This window comes from Stegostoma tigrinum, chromosome X (genome assembly GCF_030684315.1).
Source record: "Stegostoma tigrinum isolate sSteTig4 chromosome X, sSteTig4.hap1, whole genome shotgun sequence".
NCBI classification, from domain to species: Eukaryota; Metazoa; Chordata; class Chondrichthyes; order Orectolobiformes; family Stegostomatidae; genus Stegostoma; species Stegostoma tigrinum.
The window spans coordinates 17,300,243-17,313,096 of NC_081404.1; positions in this window are offsets into that span (position 1 = coordinate 17,300,243).

A 12,854-nucleotide genomic window follows, 5' to 3' on the forward strand; every position below is an offset into this window, starting at 1 on the left:
GCCACTGAGAGACCGCCATTTACCACCGAAAGACTGCTACGCAGGGCCACCGAGAGACCACAGTCTGGGCCACTGAGAGACCGCAGTCTGGGCCACTGAGAGACCGCCATTTACCACCAAAAGACTGCTACGCAGGGCCATTGTGAGACCACAGTCTGGGCCCTGAGACACCGCCATTTACCACCAAAAGACTGCCACACAGGGCCACTGAGAGACCACAGTCGGAGCCACTGAGAGACCGCAGTCTGGGCCACTGAGAGACCGCCATTTACCACTGAAAGACCGCTACGCAGGGCCACCGAGAGACCGCAGTCTGGGCCACTGAGAGACCGCCATTTACCACCGAAAGACTGCTACACAGGGCCACCGAGAGACCGCAGTCTGGGCCACTGATAGACCGCCATTTACCACTGAAAGACCGCTACGCAGGGCCACTGAGAGACCGCAGTCTGGGCCCTGAGAGATCGCCATTTACCACCGAAACACTGCAACACAGGGCCACCGAGAGACCACAGTCTGGGCCACTGAGAGATCGCCATTTACCACCGAAAGACTGCTACGCAGGGCCACTGAGAGACCACAGTCGGAGCCACTGAGAGACCGCAGTCTGGGCCACTGAGAGATCGCCATTTACCACCGAAAGACTGCTACGCAGGGCCACCGAGAGACCACAGTCGGAGCCACTGAGAGACCGCAGTCTGGGCCACTGAGAGATCGCCATTTACCACCGAAAGACCGCTACGCAGGGCCACCGAGAGACCGCAGTCTGGGCCACTGAGAGACCGCAGTCTGGGCCACTGAGAGACCGCCATGTACCACCGAAAGACTGCGACGCAGGGCCACTGAGAGACCACAGTCGGAGCCACTGAGAGACCGTCGTCTGGGCCACTGAGAGACCGCCATTTACCACCGAAAGACTACTACGCAGGGCCACTGAGAGACCGCAGTCTGGGCCACTGAGAGACCGCCATTTACCACCGAAAGACTGCTACGCAGGGCCACTGAGAGACCACAGTCTGGGCCACTGAGAGACCGCCATTTACCACCGAAAGACTGCTACGCAGGGCCACTGAGAGACCACAGCCTGGGCCTCTGAGAGACCGCCATTTACCACCGAAAGACTGCTACGCAGGGCCATTGAAAGACCACAGTCTGGGCCACTGAGAGACCGCCATGTACCACCGAAAGACTGCTACACAGGGCCACTGAGAGACCGCAGTCTGGGCCACTGATAGACCGCCATGTACCACCGAAAGACTGCTACGCAGGGCCACCAAGAGAACGCAGTCTGGGCCACTGAGAGACAGCAGTCTGGGCCACTGAGAGACCGCCATTTACCACCGAAAGACTGCTACGCAGGGCCATTGAGAGACCACAGTCTGGGCCACTGAGAGACCGCAGTCTGGGCCATTGAGAGACCGCCATTTACCACCGAAAGACTGCTACGCAGGGCCATTGAGAGAGCACAGCCTGGGCCACTGAGAGACCGCAGTCTGGGCCACTGAGAGAACTCCATTTACCACCGAAAGACTGCTACGCAGGGCCACCGAGAGACCACAGTCTGGGCCACTGAGAGACCGCCATTTACCACCGAAAGACTGCTACGCAGGGCCACTGAGAGATCGCCATTTACCGCGGAAAGACCGCTACGCAGGGCCACCGAGAGACCACAGTCTGGGCCACTGAGAGACCGCCATTTACCACCGAAAAACTGCTACGCAGGGCCACTGAGAGACCGCAGTCTGGGCCACTGAGAGACCGCCATGTACCGCCGAAACACTGCTACGCAGGGCCACTGAGAGACCGCAGTCTGGGCCACTGAGAGACCACAGTCTGGGCCACTGAGAGACCGCCATTTACCACCGAAAGAGCGCTACGCAGGGCCATTGAGTGACCACAGTCTGGGCCACTGAGAGACCGCAGTCTGGGCCACTGAGAGACCGCCATGTACCGCCGAAACACTGCTACGCAGGGCCACTGAGAGACCGCAGTCTGGGCCACTGAGAGACCACAGTCTGGGCCACTGAGAGACCGCCATTTACCACCGAAAGAGCGCTACGCAGGGCCATTGAGCGACCACAGTCTGGGCCACAGAGAGAACACAGTCTGGGCCACTGAGAGACCGCAGTCTGGGCCACTGAGAGACCTCCATTTACCACCGAAAGACTGCTACGCAGGGCCACCGAGAGACCACAGTCTGGGCCACCGAGAGACCACAGTCTGGGCCACTGATAGACCGCCATTTACCACTGAAAGTCCGCTACGCAGGGCCACCGAGAGACCGCAGTCTGGGCCACTGATAGACCGCCATTTACCACTGAAAGTCCGCTACGCAGGGCCACCGAGAGACCGCAGTCTGGGCCACTGATAGACCGCCATTTACCACCGAAAGACTGCTACGCAGGGCCATTGTGAGACCACAGTCTGGGCCCTGAGAGACCGCCATTTACCACCAAAAGACTGCTACACAGGGTCACCGAGAGACCACAGTCGGAGCCACTGAGAGACCGCAGTCTGGGCCACTGAGAGACCGCCATTTACCACCGAAAGACTGCTACGCAGCGCCACTGAGAGACCGCAGTCTGGGCCACTGAGAGATCGCCATTTACCGCTGAAAGACTGCTACGCAGGGCCACTGAGAGACCACATTCGGAGCCACTGAGAGACCGCAGTCTGGGCCACTGATAGACCGCCATTTACCACTGAAAGACCGCTACGCAGGGCCACCGAGAGACCGCAGTCTGGGCCACTGATAGACCGCCATTTACCACCGAAAGACTGCTACGCAGGGCCATTGTGAGACCACAGTCTGGGCCCTGAGAGACCGCCATTTACCACCAAAAGACTGCTACACAGGGTCACCGAGAGACCACAGTCGGAGCCACTGAGAGACCGCAGTCTGGGCCACTGAGAGACCGCCATTTACCACCGAAAGACTGCTACGCAGGGCCACTGAGAGACCGCAGTCTGGGCCACTGAGAGACCGCCATTTACCGCTGAAAGACTGCTACGCAGGGCCACTGAGAGACCACATTCGGAGCCACTGAGAGACCGCAGTCTGGGCCACTGATAGACCGCCATTTACCACCGAAAGACTGCTACGCAGGGCCACTGAGAAATTGCCATTTACCGCCGAAAGACCACTGCACAGGGCCACCGAGAGACCACAGTCTGGGCCACTGAGAGACCGCAGACTGGGCCACTGAGAGACCGCAGTCTGGGCCACTGAGAGACCGCCATTTACCACCGAAAGACTGCTACGCAGGGCCACCGAGAGACCACAGTCTGGGCCACTGAGAGACCGCAGTCTGGGCCACTGAGAGACCGCCATTTACCACCAAAAGACTGCTACACAGGGCCACTGAGAGACCACAGTCGGAGCCACTGAGAGACTGCAGTCTGGGCCACTGAGAGACCGCTATTTACCACCGAAAGACTGCGACGCAGGGCCACCGAGAGACCGCAGTCTGGGCCCTGAGAGATCGCCATTTACCACCGAAAGACTGCTACGCAGGGCCACTGAGAGACCACAGTCTGGGCCACTGAGAGACCGCCATTTACCACCAAAAGACTGCTACGCAGGGCCACTGAGAGACCGCAGTCTGGGCCACTGAGAGACCGCCATTTACCACCGAAAGACTGCTACGCAGGGCCACTGAGAGACCACAGTCTGGGCCACTGAGAGACCGCCATTTACCACCGAAAGACTGCTCCGCAGGGCCATTGAGAGACCACAGTCTGGGCCACTGAGAGACCGCCATTTACCACCGAAAGACTGCTACGCAGGGCCACTGAGAAATTGCCATTTACCGCCGAAAGACCGCTACACAGGGCCACCGAGAGACCGCAGTCTGGGCCACTGAGAGACCGCCATTTACCACCGAAAGACTGCTACGCAGGGCCACCGAGAGACCACAGTCTGGGCCACTGAGAGACCGCAGTCTGGGCCACTGAGAGACCGCCATTTACCACCAAAAGACTGCTACACTGGGCCACTGAGAGACCACAGTCGGAGCCACTGAGAGACCGCAGTCTGGGCCACTGAGAGACCGCCATTTACCACCGAAAGACTACTACGCAGGCCCACTGAGAGACCGCAGTCTGGGCCACTGAGAGACCGCCATTTACCACCGAAAGACTGCTACGCAGGGCCATTGTGAGACCACAGTCTGGGCCCTGAGAGACCGCCATTTACCACCAAAAGACTGCTACACAGAGCCACTGAGAGACCACAGTCGGAGCCACTGAGAGACTGCAGTCTGGGCCACTGAGAGACCGCCATATACCACCGAAAGACTGCTACGCAGGGCCATTGAGAGACCACAGTCTGGGCCACTGAGAGACCACAGTCTGGGCCACTGAGAGATCGCCATTTACCACCATAAGACTGCTACGCAGGGCCACTGAGAGACCGCAGTCTGGGCCACTGAGAGACCGCCATTTACCACCGAAAGACTGCTACGCAGGGCCACTGAGAGACCACAGTCTGGGCCACTGAGAGACCGCCATTTACCACCGAAAGACTGCTACGCAGGTCCACCGAGAGAACAGAGTCTGGGCCACTGAGAGACCACAGTCTGGGCCACTGAGAGACCGCCATTTACCACCGAAAGACTGCGACGCAGGGCCACTGAGAGACCACAGTCGGAGCCACTGAGAGACCGCAGTCTGGGTCACTGAGAGACCGCCATTTACCACCGAAAGACTGCTACGCAGGGCCACTGAGAGACCACAGTCTGGGCCACTGAGAGACCGCCATTTACCACCGAAAGACTGCTACGCAGGGCCATTGAGAGACCACAGCCTGGGCCACTGAGAGACCGCCATTTACCACCGAAAGACTGCTACGCAGGGCCACTGAGAGACCACAGTCTGGGCCACTGAGAGACCGCCATTTACCGCTGAAAGACTGCTACGCAGGGCCACTGAGAGACCACATTCGGAGCCACTGAGAGACCGCAGTCTGGGCCACTGATAGACCGCCATTTACCACCGAAAGACTGCTACGCAGGGCCACTGAGAAATTGCCATTTACCGCCGAAAGACCACTGCACAGGGCCACTGAGAGACCACAGTCTGGGCCACTGAGAGACCGCAGACTGGGCCACTGAGAGACCGCAGTCTGGGCCACTGAGAGACCGCCATTTACCACCGAAAGACTGCTACGCAGGGCCACCGAGAGACCACAGTCTGGGCCACTGAGAGACCGCAGTCTGGGCCACTGAGAGACCGCCATTTACCACCAAAAGACTGCTACACAGGGCCACTGAGAGACCACAGTCGGAGCCACTGAGAGACTGCAGTCTGGGCCACTGAGAGACCGCTATTTACCACCGAAAGACTGCGACGCAGGGCCACCGAGAGACCGCAGTCTGGGCCCTGAGAGATCGCCATTTACCACCGAAAGACTGCTACGCAGGGCCACTGAGAGACCACAGTCTGGGCCACTGAGAGACCGCCATTTACCACCAAAAGACTGCTACGCAGGGCCACTGAGAGACCGCAGTCTGGGCCACTGAGAGACCGCCATTTACCACCGAAAGACTGCTACGCAGGGCCACTGAGAGACCACAGTCTGGGCCACTGAGAGACCGCCATTTACCACCGAAAGACTGCTCCGCAGGGCCATTGAGAGACCACAGTCTGGGCCACTGAGAGACCGCCATTTACCACCGAAAGACTGCTACGCAGGGCCACTGAGAAATTGCCATTTACCGCCGAAAGACCGCTACACAGGGCCACCGAGAGACCGCAGTCTGGGCCACTGAGAGACCGCCATTTACCACCGAAAGACTGCTACGCAGGGCCACCGAGAGACCACAGTCTGGGCCACTGAGAGACCGCAGTCTGGGCCACTGAGAGACCGCCATTTACCACCAAAAGACTGCTACACTGGGCCACTGAGAGACCACAGTCGGAGCCACTGAGAGACCGCAGTCTGGGCCACTGAGAGACCGCCATTTACCACCGAAAGACTACTACGCAGGCCCACTGAGAGACCGCAGTCTGGGCCACTGAGAGACCGCCATTTACCACCGAAAGACTGCTACGCAGGGCCATTGTGAGACCACAGTCTGGGCCCTGAGAGACCGCCATTTACCACCAAAAGACTGCTACACAGAGCCACTGAGAGACCACAGTCGGAGCCACTGAGAGACCGCAGTCTGGGCCACTGAGAGACCGCCATATACCACCGAAAGACTGCTACGCAGGGCCATTGAGAGACCACAGTCTGGGCCACTGAGAGACCACAGTCTGGGCCACTGAGAGATCGCCATTTACCACCATAAGACTGCTACGCAGGGCCACTGAGAGACCGCAGTCTGGGCCACTGAGAGACCGCCATTTACCACCGAAAGACTGCTACGCAGGGCCACTGAGAGACCACAGTCTGGGCCACTGAGAGACCGCCATTTACCACCGAAAGACTGCTACGCAGGTCCACCGAGAGAACAGAGTCTGGGCCACTGAGAGACCACAGTCTGGGCCACTGAGAGACCGCCATTTACCACCGAAAGACTGCGACGCAGGGCCACTGAGAGACCACAGTCGGAGCCACTGAGAGACCGCAGTCTGGGTCACTGAGAGACCGCCATTTACCACCGAAAGACTGCTACGCAGGGCCACTGAGAGACCACAGTCTGGGCCACTGAGAGACCGCCATTTACCACCGAAAGACTGCTACGCAGGGCCATTGAGAGACCACAGCCTGGGCCACTGAGAGACCGCCATTTACCACCGAAAGACTGCTACGCAGGGCCACTGAGAGACCACAGTCTGGGCCACTGAGAGACCGCCATTTACCACCGAAAGACTGCTACGCAGGGCCATAAGGAGACCACAGTCTGGGCCACTGAGAGACCGCCATGTACCACCGAAAGACTGCTACGCAGGGCCACTGAGAGACCGCAGTCTGGGCCACTGATAGACCGCCATTTACCACCGAAAGACCGCTACGCAGGGCCACCAAGAGAACGCAGTCTGGGCCACTGAGAGACAGCAGTCTGGGCCACTGAGAGACCGCCATTTACCACCGAAAGACTGCTACGCAGGGCCATTGAGAGAGCACAGTCTGGGCCACTGAGAGACCGCAGTCTGGGCCACTGAGAGACCGCCATTTACCACCGAAAGACTGCTACGCAGGGCCATTGAGAGAGCACAGTCTGGGCCACTGAGAGACCGCAGTCTGGGCCACTGAGAGAACTCCATTTACCACCGAAAGACTGCTACGCAGGGCCACCGAGAGACCACAGTCTGGGCCACTGAGAGACCGCCATTTACCACCGAAAGACTGCTACGCAGGGCCACTGAGAGATCGCCATTTACCGCGGAAAGACCGCTACGCAGGGCCACCGAGAGACCACAGTCTGGGCCACTGAGAGACCGCCATTTACCACCGAAAAACTGCTTCGCAGGGCCACTGAGAGACCACAGTCTGGGCCACTGAGAGACCGCCATGTACCTCCGAAACACTGCTACGCAGGGCCACTGAGGGACCGCAGTCTGGGCCACTGAGAGACCACAGTCTGGGCCACTGAGAGACCGCCATTTACCACCGAAAGACCGCTACGCAGGGCCATTGAGAGACCACAGCCTGGGCCACAGAGAGAACACAGTCTGGGCCACTGAGAGACCGCAGTCTGGGCCACTGAGAGACCTCCATTTACCACCGAAAGACTGCTACGCAGGGCCACCGAGAGACCACAGTCTGGGCCACCGAGAGACCACAGTCTGGGCCACTGATAGACCGCCATTTACCACTGAAAGACCGCTACGCAGGGCCACCGAGAGACCGTAGTCTGGGCCACTGATAGACCGCCATTTACCACCGAAAGACTGCTACGCAGGGCCATTGTGAGACCACAGTCTGGGCCCTGAGAGACCGCCATTTACCACCAAAAGACTGCTACACAGGGTCACCGAGAGACCACAGTCGGAGCCACTGAGAGACCGCAGTCTGGGCCACTGAGAGACCGCCATTTACCACCGAAAGACTGCTACGCAGGGCCACTGAGAGACCACAGTCTGGGCCACTGAGAGACCGCCATTTACCACCGAAAGACTGCTCCGCAGGGCCATTGAGAGACCACAGTCTGGGCCACTGAGAGACCGCCATTTACCACCGAAAGACTGCTACGCAGGGCCACTGAGAAATTGCCATTTACCGCCGAAAGACCGCTACACAGGGCCACCGAGAGACCGCAGTCTGGGCCACTGAGAGACCGCCATGTACCGCCGAAACACTGCTACGCAGGGCCACTCAGAGACCGCAGTCTGGGCCACTGAGAGACCACAGTCTGGGCCACTGAGAGACCGCCATTTACCACCGAAAGAGCGCTACGCAGGGCCATTGAGTGACCACAGTCTGGGCCACTGAGAGACCGCAGTCTGGGCCACTGAGAGACCGCCATGTACCGCCGAAACACTGCTACGCAGGGCCACTGAGAGACCGCAGTCTGGGCCACTGAGAGACCACAGTCTGGGCCACTGAGAGACCGCCATTTACCACCGAAAGAGCGCTACGCAGGGCCATTGAGCGACCACAGTCTGGGCCACAGAGAGAACACAGTCTGGGCCACTGAGAGACCGCAGTCTGGGCCACTGAGAGACCTCCATTTACCACCGAAAGACTGCTACGCAGGGCCACCGAGAGACCACAGTCTGGGCCACCGAGAGACCACAGTCTGGGCCACTGATAGACCGCCATTTACCACTGAAAGTCCGCTACGCAGGGCCACCGAGAGACCGCAGTCTGGGCCACTGATAGACCGCCATTTACCACCGAAAGACTGCTACGCAGGGCCATTGTGAGACCACAGTCTGGGCCCTGAGAGACCGCCATTTACCACCAAAAGACTGCTACACAGGGTCACCGAGAGACCACAGTCGGAGCCACTGAGAGACCGCAGTCTGGGCCACTGAGAGACCGCCATTTACCACCGAAAGACTGCTACGCAGCGCCACTGAGAGACCGCAGTCTGGGCCACTGAGAGATCGCCATTTACCGCTGAAAGACTGCTACGCAGGGCCACTGAGAGACCACATTCGGAGCCACTGAGAGACCGCAGTCTGGGCCACTGATAGACCGCCATTTACCACTGAAAGACCGCTACGCAGGGCCACCGAGAGACCGCAGTCTGGGCCACTGATAGACCGCCATTTACCACCGAAAGACTGCTACGCAGGGCCATTGTGAGACCACAGTCTGGGCCCTGAGAGACCGCCATTTACCACCAAAAGACTGCTACACAGGGTCACCGAGAGACCACAGTCGGAGCCACTGAGAGACCGCAGTCTGGGCCACTGAGAGACCGCCATTTACCACCGAAAGACTGCTACGCAGGGCCACTGAGAGACCGCAGTCTGGGCCACTGAGAGACCGCCATTTACCGCTGAAAGACTGCTACGCAGGGCCACTGAGAGACCACATTCGGAGCCACTGAGAGACCGCAGTCTGGGCCACTGAGAGACCGCCATTTACCACCGAAAGACTGCTACGCAGGGCCACTGAGAAATTGCCATTTACCGCCGAAAGACCACTGCACAGGGCCACCGAGAGACCACAGTCTGGGCCACTGAGAGACCGCAGACTGGGCCACTGAGAGACCGCAGTCTGGGCCACTGAGAGACCGCCATTTACCACCGAAAGACTGCTACGCAGGGCCACCGAGAGACCACAGTCTGGGCCACTGAGAGACCGCAGTCTGGGCCACTGAGAGACCGCCATTTACCACCAAAAGACTGCTACACAGGGCCACTGAGAGACCACAGTCGGAGCCACTGAGAGACTGCAGTCTGGGCCACTGAGAGACCGCTATTTACCACCGAAAGACTGCGACGCAGGGCCACCGAGAGACCGCAGTCTGGGCCCTGAGAGATCGCCATTTACCACCGAAAGACTGCTACGCAGGGCCACTGAGAGACCACAGTCTGGGCCACTGAGAGACCGCCATTTACCACCAAAAGACTGCTACGCAGGGCCACTGAGAGACCGCAGTCTGGGCCACTGAGAGACCGCCATTTACCACCGAAAGACTGCTACGCAGGGCCACTGAGAGACCACAGTCTGGGCCACTGAAAGACCGCCATTTACCACCGAAAGACTGCTCCGCAGGGCCATTGAGAGACCACAGTCTGGGCCACTGAGAGACCGCCATTTACCACCGAAAGACTGCTACGCAGGGCCACTGAGAAATTGCCATTTACCGCCGAAAGACCGCTACACAGGGCCACCGAGAGACCGCAGTCTGGGCCACTGAGAGACCGCCATTTACCACCGAAAGACTGCTACGCAGGGCCACCGAGAGACCACAGTCTGGGCCACTGAGAGACCGCAGTCTGGGCCACTGAGAGACCGCCATTTACCACCAAAAGACTGCTACACTGGGCCACTGAGAGACCACAGTCGGAGCCACTGAGAGACCGCAGTCTGGGCCACTGAGAGACCGCCATTTACCACCGAAAGACTACTACGCAGGCCCACTGAGAGACCGCAGTCTGGGCCACTGAGAGACCGCCATTTACCACCGAAAGACTGCTACGCAGGGCCATTGTGAGACCACAGTCTGGGCCCTGAGAGACCGCCATTTACCACCAAAAGACTGCTACACAGAGCCACTGAGAGACCACAGTCGGAGCCACTGAGAGACTGCAGTCTGGGCCACTGAGAGACCGCCATATACCACCGAAAGACTGCTACGCAGGGCCATTGAGAGACCACAGTCTGGGCCACTGAGAGACCACAGTCTGGGCCACTGAGAGATCGCCATTTACCACCATAAGACTGCTACGCAGGGCCACTGAGAGACCGCAGTCTGGGCCACTGAGAGACCGCCATTTACCACCGAAAGACTGCTACGCAGGGCCACTGAGAGACCACAGTCTGGGCCACTGAGAGACCGCCATTTACCACCGAAAGACTGCTACGCAGGTCCACCGAGAGAACAGAGTCTGGGCCACTGAGAGACCACAGTCTGGGCCACTGAGAGACCGCCATTTACCACCGAAAGACTGCGACGCAGGGCCACTGAGAGACCACAGTCGGAGCCACTGAGAGACCGCAGTCTGGGTCACTGAGAGACCGCCATTTACCACCGAAAGACTGCTACGCAGGGCCACTGAGAGACCACAGTCTGGGCCACTGAGAGACCGCCATTTACCACCGAAAGACTGCTACGCAGGGCCATTGAGAGACCACAGCCTGGGCCACTGAGAGACCGCCATTTACCACCGAAAGACTGCTACGCAGGGCCACTGAGAGACCACAGTCTGGGCCACTGAGAGACCGCCATTTACCGCTGAAAGACTGCTACGCAGGGCCACTGAGAGACCACATTCGGAGCCACTGAGAGACCGCAGTCTGGGCCACTGATAGACCGCCATTTACCACCGAAAGACTGCTACGCAGGGCCACTGAGAAATTGCCATTTACCGCCGAAAGACCACTGCACAGGGCCACTGAGAGACCACAGTCTGGGCCACTGAGAGACCGCAGACTGGGCCACTGAGAGACCGCAGTCTGGGCCACTGAGAGACCGCCATTTACCACCGAAAGACTGCTACGCAGGGCCACCGAGAGACCACAGTCTGGGCCACTGAGAGACCGCAGTCTGGGCCACTGAGAGACCGCCATTTACCACCAAAAGACTGCTACACAGGGCCACTGAGAGACCACAGTCGGAGCCACTGAGAGACTGCAGTCTGGGCCACTGAGAGACCGCTATTTACCACCGAAAGACTGCGACGCAGGGCCACCGAGAGACCGCAGTCTGGGCCCTGAGAGATCGCCATTTACCACCGAAAGACTGCTACGCAGGGCCACTGAGAGACCACAGTCTGGGCCACTGAGAGACCGCCATTTACCACCAAAAGACTGCTACGCAGGGCCACTGAGAGACCGCAGTCTGGGCCACTGAGAGACCGCCATTTACCACCGAAAGACTGCTACGCAGGGCCACTGAGAGACCACAGTCTGGGCCACTGAGAGACCGCCATTTACCACCGAAAGACTGCTCCGCAGGGCCATTGAGAGACCACAGTCTGGGCCACTGAGAGACCGCCATTTACCACCGAAAGACTGCTACGCAGGGCCACTGAGAAATTGCCATTTACCGCCGAAAGACCGCTACACAGGGCCACCGAGAGACCGCAGTCTGGGCCACTGAGAGACCGCCATTTACCACCGAAAGACTGCTACGCAGGGCCACCGAGAGACCACAGTCTGGGCCACTGAGAGACCGCAGTCTGGGCCACTGAGAGACCGCCATTTACCACCAAAAGACTGCTACACTGGGCCACTGAGAGACCACAGTCGGAGCCACTGAGAGACCGCAGTCTGGGCCACTGAGAGACCGCCATTTACCACCGAAAGACTACTACGCAGGCCCACTGAGAGACCGCAGTCTGGGCCACTGAGAGACCGCCATTTACCACCGAAAGACTGCTACGCAGGGCCATTGTGAGACCACAGTCTGGGCCCTGAGAGACCGCCATTTACCACCAAAAGACTGCTACACAGAGCCACTGAGAGACCACAGTCGGAGCCACTGAGAGACCGCAGTCTGGGCCACTGAGAGACCGCCATATACCACCGAAAGACTGCTACGCAGGGCCATTGAGAGACCACAGTCTGGGCCACTGAGAGACCACAGTCTGGGCCACTGAGAGATCGCCATTTACCACCATAAGACTGCTACGCAGGGCCACTGAGAGACCGCAGTCTGGGCCACTGAGAGACCGCCATTTACCACCGAAAGACTGCTACGCAGGGCCACTGAGAGACCACAGTCTGGGCCACTGAGAGACCGCCATTTACCACCGAAAGACTGCTACGCAGGTCCACCGAGAGAACAGAG